Source organism: Amblyomma maculatum, chromosome 1 (genome assembly GCF_055883805.1).
Source record: "Amblyomma maculatum isolate TAMU_Amacu chromosome 1, ASM5588380v1, whole genome shotgun sequence".
NCBI lineage: Eukaryota > Metazoa > Arthropoda > Arachnida > Ixodida > Ixodidae > Amblyomma > Amblyomma maculatum.
This window is the reverse complement of record NC_139344.1, coordinates 183,565,892-183,574,494: the sequence shown is the minus strand read 5'-3', so window position 1 is coordinate 183,574,494 and position 8,603 is coordinate 183,565,892. Positions and strand designations below refer to the sequence as shown.

Genomic DNA, 8,603 nt, shown 5'->3' with positions numbered 1-8,603 from the left:
TAAGGGTTTGAAGCTATCTAGTCAGAACTTGTCAGCGAAGTTTGCCTGAATATGCCGCTTTCTTAGAACGGCGCATGGAAGCCCATATGGAGGCTATGTTTCAGAAACTGGTAGTCATGCAGACCACCGCACTTCATGCAGCTCCCCTACCCCCACCTTAGATAGGAGAGGCTGCACGGCCAGCAGACGCCTCTGCTGTTCCCGTTTTAAAACCCCCAACGCTTCAACATGGCGGGGCAGGTCCGACTTGATTCCCTGAACATTCTGACATGGAACTGCCGTGACTTTCGCGGCAAGCGAGCACCATTTCAGCTTCTTCCACCTTCCTCCCCACCCCTCAAATTCTCCTCTTACAAGAAGCCGGGACGAAATCCCACATCCCCGGCTACACTCCCATATATTCCGACTCCACAGACGCACCGCGCGCTACCACATTTATACACCGTAGTCTCACCTATATCACACACCAGGTAGCTGCAGATGCCCCATGCGTAGTTACAGAAATCATACACTCCACCCACTCTCTTCCATCCATCTACGTCGCCAACATATACCATTCACACTCATTACCCATTGCCTCGCTAGAATCTCTCCTAAAGAGTATATATAAATTGGCGGGTTCAGTTCAGTCGTTCAGTCGTGTCCGACTCTTCGTGACCCTATGGACCATGTCATGCCACGCTTTCCGGTCTCTCACTATCTTCCTAACATCACATAACTTCATCTGTAGTGCCTCGAGGATGCCATCTAACCATCGCGTTCGCTGCCTACCACTTCTCCGGCGACCCTCAACCTTTCCCAACTTCAAATCTTTCTCCAGCGACTCCTCTCTTCTCATCAGATGACCAAAGTAGCTGAGCTTTAACTTTGGAATTTGACCTTCCAATAAACAGTCAGGGTTTATGGTCGACAATATTGACTGATTTGATCTTCTGGCAGTCCAAGGAACTCTCAAGAGTCTTCGCCAGCACCACAATTCAAACGCGTCAATTCTTCGGCGGTCAGCCTTTTTCACAGTCCAACTCTCGCATCCATACATCACAACTGGAAAGACCATAGCACGAGTTATACGGATCTTGGTTGGCAGACTAATGTCTCTGCTCTTTACTAGGCGGTCAAGGCTAACCATTGCTCTTTTTCCCAGAAGCAGGCGTCTCCTAATTTCATGGCTGCAGTCTCCTTCCGAGGTAATCTTGGAGCCCAAGAAGAGAAAATCTCTCACAGCTTCCACTTCTTGTCCATTGATGCTCCAGGACTTGATAGGGCAAGACGCCATGATCTTTGTCTTTTTAATGTTTAGTTTAAGCCCAAACTTCTCACTCTCTTCTTGTACGCGCATCAGAAGTCTCTTGAGTTCCACTTCACTTTCTGCCATTAAAGTGGTATCATCCGCATATCTAAGGTTGTTGATACGTTTTCCAGCAATCTTCACTCCAGCTGAAGATTCGTCCAGACCGGCCTTCCTCATGATGCACTCTGCATATAGGTTAAATAGGCAGGGCGACAGTATGTAGCCTTGCCTCACTCCTTTCTCAATCGGAAACCAATCAGTAAGACCATGCCCAGTTCTGACTGTGGCCTCTTGTCCTTCATACAGGTTCCTGAGGAGACAGATGAGGTGAATTGGAACTCCCATCTCTTGGAGAGCTTGCCACAATCTGCTGTGATCTACGCAGTCAAACGATTTCGCATAATCAATAAAGCAGAAGTAGATGGGTTTCTGGAACTCTTGCTTTTTTCATGATCCAGCGAAGGTTGGCAATTTGGTCTCTAGTTCCTCTGCCCTTGCGAAACCCAGCTTGCACGTTCGGAAGCTCCCGACCCACATACTGCTGCAGCCTTCCTTGGAGAATTTTCAACATCACCTTGCTAGCATGCGAAATAAGCGCGATCGTGCGGTAGTTGGAACAATCTTTGGCACTGCCTTTCTTTGGAATGGGGATGTAAACTGACCTCCTCCAATCTTGTGGCCACTGCAGGGTTGTCCAAATCTTCTGACATAATGTATGCAGAATGTTAACAGCGTCATGGTTGAGGTTTTGAAGCAACTCAGCTGGAATGCCATCAATTCCGCTAGCTTTGTTCTTAGCAAGGCTGGCTAAGGCCCATTCAACTTCACTCTTCAGGATGCCCGGCTCGAGATCAGTAATCACAACCGTCTTATGTTGGGTTTGTACATTCGGGTCCTTCTTGTACAGTTCTGTGTATTCCTGCCACCTCTTCTTTATCTTTGAGGCTCGTGGTGGAGGGGCTTGCGAAACTCGATGAAGTCGTGAGCTCTGCTGTGTAGGGCCACCCAAGATAGACAGGTCACGGCAGAGAGTTCTGACAAAATGTGATTCACTGGAGAAGGTAATGGCAACCCACTCCAGTATTTCCTGCCAAGAAAACCCTATGGCCAGTCACAAATTGGCGCGTAAGCACCCTCTACTCATTGGGGAGGACTTTAACAGTCCCCACACAGACTGGGGCTATATCAAAACCACACACAGAGGCCGCAGATTATGGACCCTTCTTCAAAACCTTAATTTCTTCCGTCCACAACAACTTCAACACACCCACGAGAATTGGCAATAGTGTATGTGTCGACACCAACCCCGACCTCGTATTCAGCCGCTGTTTAACAAAGGTGACATGGGACAGAACTCAACATACTTTAGGCAGCGACCACTACATCATTCTCGCCTCCATCCCCTTTCAACAAAAGCGCAAAGCCTACACCACACACAAACTCATCAACTGGGACCACTTCAGGGCTACCCGGCAATCACGTGAGTCAGAGCCCATCACTGACATAGAGGCCTGGATGAACTCGCTCACACAGGATCTCCAGACCCACATCCGATACATTGAGACAAAAGGGGAGATTCCTACCCTTGACAGCCGCCTCGCTCACCTCTGGGAAGCTCACCATAGCCTCTTAGAGCGATGGAAAAGCCAAAAACTGAACAGAACGCTAAAGAAGCGTCTCTCAGCACTTCAAGCACAAATCCAACAGCACTCGGAAGACCTCTGCCGCTCCAATTGGAACCAGATCTGTGACAGCATGTCTGGCAAACTATCCTCCAAAAAAACCTGGCAACTCCTTCGCCACCTCATAGATTCAACACGAACAAAATTTGCCGCGCAACACCATGTTACTCGCCTCATTCATAAAAACATAGATGACACAGATACAATAATCGACACCCTCAAAATCACATACACGTCTCCGGGCACTTCTACCGCTCTCCCATGTTACAACGGATGCCTGAACCCAACATTAGACGAAGAAATCACGGTGGCAGAAGTCCGAGCGGCACTTCTTGCGCTACGAACAAATTCTGCTCCAGGCGCAGATCAAATCACAAATTCCCTTATTTGTAACTTGGACGATAATTCTATCGTGCAGATTACGGATTACTTCAACAAATGCTGGAATGAAGGCACTCTGCCCCAATCATGGCGGCATGCCAAAATCATCTTCATTCCCAAGCCAAACAAACCACTCACGCTACAGAACCTTCGCCCCATTTCCCTGACATCATGCCTCGGAAAGCTCTTCGAGCATGTTATTCAAAACAGACTTGGCCGCCATATGGCTGACAACGACTTGTATCCGCACAGCATGGTCGGCTTTCGTCCGCACCTGTCGGCTCAGGACGCTATGCTGCAGTTAACGAACGACATTTACAACCCCCTCACACCAGGACACACCAAAGCAGTTCTCGCTTTAGATCTCTCCAAAGCCTTCGATCGCATCCACCACTTAGCGATCGTTAGTGCACTCTCCTCCCTCAATGTTGGCGAACGCACGTACTCATACATCAAGGCCTTCTTATCAGATCGAACAGCTGAAATCCATTTTGGCCCCCTAACCTCAGAGAAATTCACCCTCAAAAATGTAGGCACCCCACAGGGGTCTGTACTATCGCCTCTCCTCTTCAATATCACCCTCATACCCCTTGCTAGCAAATTGAACACCATCCCACACCTACGCCACACACTGACATAACCATATGGACCACACATGACAACGACGGAGAAATAGAGGAAGCCTTACAAACAGCAGCTACCACCACCCAAACTCACGCAAGCAGCATAGGGCTATCATGCTCTGCGGAGAAGTCAGAGCTCCTCATCATCCGTCCACGAAACTCTCCGTGTGCCCCGATTTCAGTCGCCATTGAAGACCGGCCCGTCCCTGAGGTTCCCAACCTCAGGATACTAGGACTCCACATCCAATCCAATGGGAAAAACACCATCACACTCAAGAAACTCCAGCAGATTACTGGTACCATATCGCACCTCATTAGGAGAGTAACAGTAAGGCACAGGGGAATGAAAGAACGCGATTTATGTCGCCTCATTCAAGCCTTTGTCCTTGGGTGCTCTACACAACTCCCTACCTCTCACTTGCAAAACACGACATCAACGCTTTAGATATACTCATTCGCAAAGCCTATAAGACCGCACTCAAACTACCCTGCAACACGCCTAACGAATGCCTTGCAACCCTAGGCATACACAATAGCATTGAGGAGCTCATTGAAGCCCACAAACATACCCAATACATACGACTCACACGCACATCAACGGGTCACCACATACTCTCTTATCTCGGAGTCAGAATACCCGCAAATGACCCAGACCTCTTCCCTATACCCAAGCATATCCACAAGGAGGTTATTATTAAGCCCCTTCCCCGAAATATGCATCCTCATCTCCACGAACAGCGCCGTATAGCCCGTGCTAAGGCACTCCACCGACAGTACGGTTCCGACTCCGAAACCGCATGGGTGGATGCAGCATGCACAGGCATAAGCGCCGCGGCTGCAGCAGTAAACTCCTCTCTCTCCCCACTTTTTAAGCTGCCACTTCTACCAAACCTCACCTCTGAAGAAGCCGAGAAAGCTGCAATAGCTGCCGCCATAACGTATACGAAAGCATATTACATTCTCAGTGACTTCAAAACTGCCATTCAAAATTTTGCGCTAGGCAGAGTCCATAGTCCAGCCTTTGACATTCTATGCTCGTCTGCTGCGCAAAACCCGTCCCGCCAAGTGGAGCTGATTTGGGTGCCGGCGCACTCCGGGAGCCCTGGCAACGAGGCTGCCAACTTTTTTAGCCCGAGGCACCATACACCGGGCACAGGAAGCCTCCGACCTGGGATTCACGAGGGAGCGCATGCACACTTTCAGCGAGCTGACCGAGGCCTACAGAGCCACTCGGCGGCTATACCCTCCGCCTCACTCATCCCTAGACAATAGACGTGCCACTATTTGGAGACGTCTCCAAACACACACCTTCCCATCCCCTCAATCTCTTTCTTACTATCATCCCCTCTATCCTACACCCGCATGCACCCTCTGTCCCGAATCACACGCTAACGCCCTTCACATCTTAACACTCTGCCCGGCGGACCCTCCCCCGCGGGGCCTGGAGCACCTTATCACCTGGGAGGACTGGGAGGCCCTGCTGCGCTCTACAGACCCGGCTGACCAGGAAACTGTCACAAGCCGGGCTACCAGCGTAATGGACCTTCGGGGTATGACATGAACGCTTGAGTACAGTGGGGCCGTGCGGGGGCCCAGGGATCTGCGAGTCCCAAACTCCTTTGCTCAAATAAAGTTTTATCCATCCATCCACACCGGTTCGCCGTCGAGGCCTTTCGGAGAAACTTATAAAGCGCTACTTTGGACCTACACGGTTATTCGTCGCATCGGTGACCTCAATTATGAGGTGCTTCCCAGCGGAAGCCGACCATCGTCACGCCTTTCCTCACGTCCTGAAGTTGTTCATGTTGTCCTGCTTAAGCCGTATTACGCGCGACCCTGGAGGAACCCTTCAATGTTTTCTCCGCTGCACGTTTATCGCGAAACAACACTCGCAGACGCTAACCGTGTTTTGCTGGTGCTTTTTTTTTTCGTTTAGCATCGAGAGGATGCTTCTTTCGGAAGGGAGGCAGTGTAGCGCCCGAAGAAGAAGAAGCGCGATCGCTTGGGAAAAGACGACGCTGCTGCCGTGACTCACGCGCGGGCTGGTTCCGCTGCTGTTGTGCTGCACTGTGCCGTTGTCCTGTTGACCCGAGGTCTCTGCTGTCGTCGTGTCCCAGTGTGTCAGGACGTGGCAATATAGTGGTATATAACCAGACGGGGAGTGTGCAGTTACATAAGTTGGTTCAATTTTCCCGCCGCGCACAATCTTCATCTGGGAACACTGGACTTCTCTCCACGCGCTTTCTCTTCCTTCTCCAACGTGCCTTCTCACTCGCCCTCGTGCTTTCTCTCTCGGTCTCAAACCTCCCTCGCTCTCAGTTCCATCTTACGCGAGAAACTTTTCGTTTTCTAACCGCGCTGCGCGACTGCGGCAGCACCGCGTTTTTACAAGTTGTAGAATGCACGGATAAAGATTTTATTTACCTCGTGTTTCTGCGACCCGTCATCTATCTGAGGAGTGGCCGCACCCCAAACGCGGGCCATGGAATCAGAATAACATATTTAAAAAAAGCTATGGTTACAGCCACTATACCGAGAAAACGTTTCAGGGGTGTCTCTCTAAAATCTTTTCTAAAAATGTTCCTTTAGCAGAGAAGAAAAGTGAAAAATGTTTAAATGATATTTTGAAGTTTTCAAAATTTTGTATCAGATTTTGGAAGCTTCTACTAGGCTTTGAATGCAAACTAACTGGGAAATTTCAGCTCAATTTTTTTAACCGCGAAGATATTCGGACGTATCTAAACATGTATGGGCACTGTCCACCCTCCCTTAATCGGAGACAGTATTGGGTTCAGTAGCTCAGCTGGTCTGACAGGGGCCGTCTTGCGTCGCTGGCACTCACCGTACGTTTTCACGCAATGGGCGATGTCGGAAGGTAGACGCGGCATGTACTTCTCTTTGATCCGATGAAACGCGCGCGCCATCTATATGTGACATGCTATCGGCTCATCGTGGAAAGCTTGCAACATTTCATTTCGGAATTCCTTGGGCACGACAAAGAAGGTATGTGGTCCTCTTGGGTGCGAAGTTCACGAAGACGTCGTTGTGCAACGCGAAATAAGGTAACTGACGCCTGAACACAGTAGAAGGGGAAGCGATCTTGCCTTCCGAGTTATCCGCTATATCTTTCGAGCCAGGGTCCGAGCGCTGCTGTTGTGCGAAACTGCTGGCGATTACCGGTCCCAAAAGAAAGCGTCGTCGTGGTTTGGAGGAGCGTCAGCAGGAGCGCCGGACAAGCATGTCTGCGTCGAAATGCGTGCGACCAGACTTGTAGGCCACTGTGATGTCGAATTCTTGGAGATGTAAGCTCCATCTTACAAGGTGGCCGGAGGGTTTCTTTCAAATTGGCGAGCCAGCAAAGCGCATGATTATCGCGCTTACTACCTTTAATGGCATGGACGGAACTTCGACGTGGGCCAAATGATCTCTAGGCACTCTTTGGTCGTCGAGTAATTGGTTGCGACTTTTGAGAGGGATTTGCTAGAGTACGCGATAACTTTCTTCGGTCCGGCACTATTCTGAACGTGAACGACGCCTAGGCCTACTGCTCGCGTCCGTGTGAATTTCACTTGGCAATTTTATCAAAGTGGCCTAGGACAAGAGGCGATTGTAGACGGCGCTTAAGTTCCTGGAAGGCTTCGGCGCTTCCCATTTGAAGGAGCCTTTGTAAGCAGAGTCAAGGGATCGGCGACGCGCGACAAGTTCCTCACAAATCGTCGATATAGCATGCACACAGTCGAAGGAATCGGCGCACTGCTTTTTTGTCACCTAGCTGTGGAAACTGCGCGATCGTAGCTGTTTTGTTTGGACCTGGACGAAATCTGCTCTTGCTTGCGATATATGGCCCAGAAATAGCAGCTCCTCATGCGAAGTGGCACTTCTCTGCTTTCAACGTTAGCACTGATGCGTCGAGCACTGCGCGAACCTCTTTAGGCGATCTTCAAAGGTAGAAGAGAACACAACAACGTCGTCTAAGTACAGCAGACAAATATCCCACTTCAAGCCAGCCAGTACGATTGGTACGATATCCGTTACGTGCTGGAATGTCGCTAGTGCGGAGCAGAGGCCGAATGACATTACCTTGAACTCAGAGGCCATCTGGTGTGATGAATGCGGTCTTCTCACGATCTCTTTCGTCGACCTCAGTTTGCCAGTAGCCGTTCTTTAATTCCATCGATGAGAAGTACCTTGCATTGCAGAGCCGTCTAGTGTGTCATCGATGGGAGAGGATAAACACCCTTCTTCGTTATGCTGTTCAGGCGGTAGTCGACGCAGAAACGAAGTGTCCCGTCTTTCTTCATCAGAATGACTAGTACCGCCCAAGAGCTCTTTGGTGGCTGGATGACGCCATCACAAAGCATTTCATTGACTTGCTCGAGGATGACTTGGCGTTCTCGCGGCGATAGGCGGCAGGAGCTTTGGCGCAGAGGTGAGGGTGTTCGTCCGTTGTAATGCGGTGCTGGGCAAGTGGTGTTTGTCGCACCTTCTATGCGGATGAGAAGCACTCGCTGTAGCTTCGAAGAAGACTGCGAATCTGGTCTCTTATTATTCAGGGTAATGCCGGTTGATGTCTAATGTAGGCATATGAACTTGGTCGGGTGCATCTTCTAGGGATTGGTGGGGGAG

General features: G+C 50.1%; 1 pseudogene; it reads left to right on the top strand.

Annotated features, from left to right (window-relative positions):
* Window positions 1-3,577: 3,577 nt before the first annotated feature.
* Window positions 3,578-5,538, top strand: LOC146205079 (uncharacterized; annotated as a pseudogene).
* The last annotated feature ends 3,065 nt before the right edge of the window (window positions 5,539-8,603 follow it).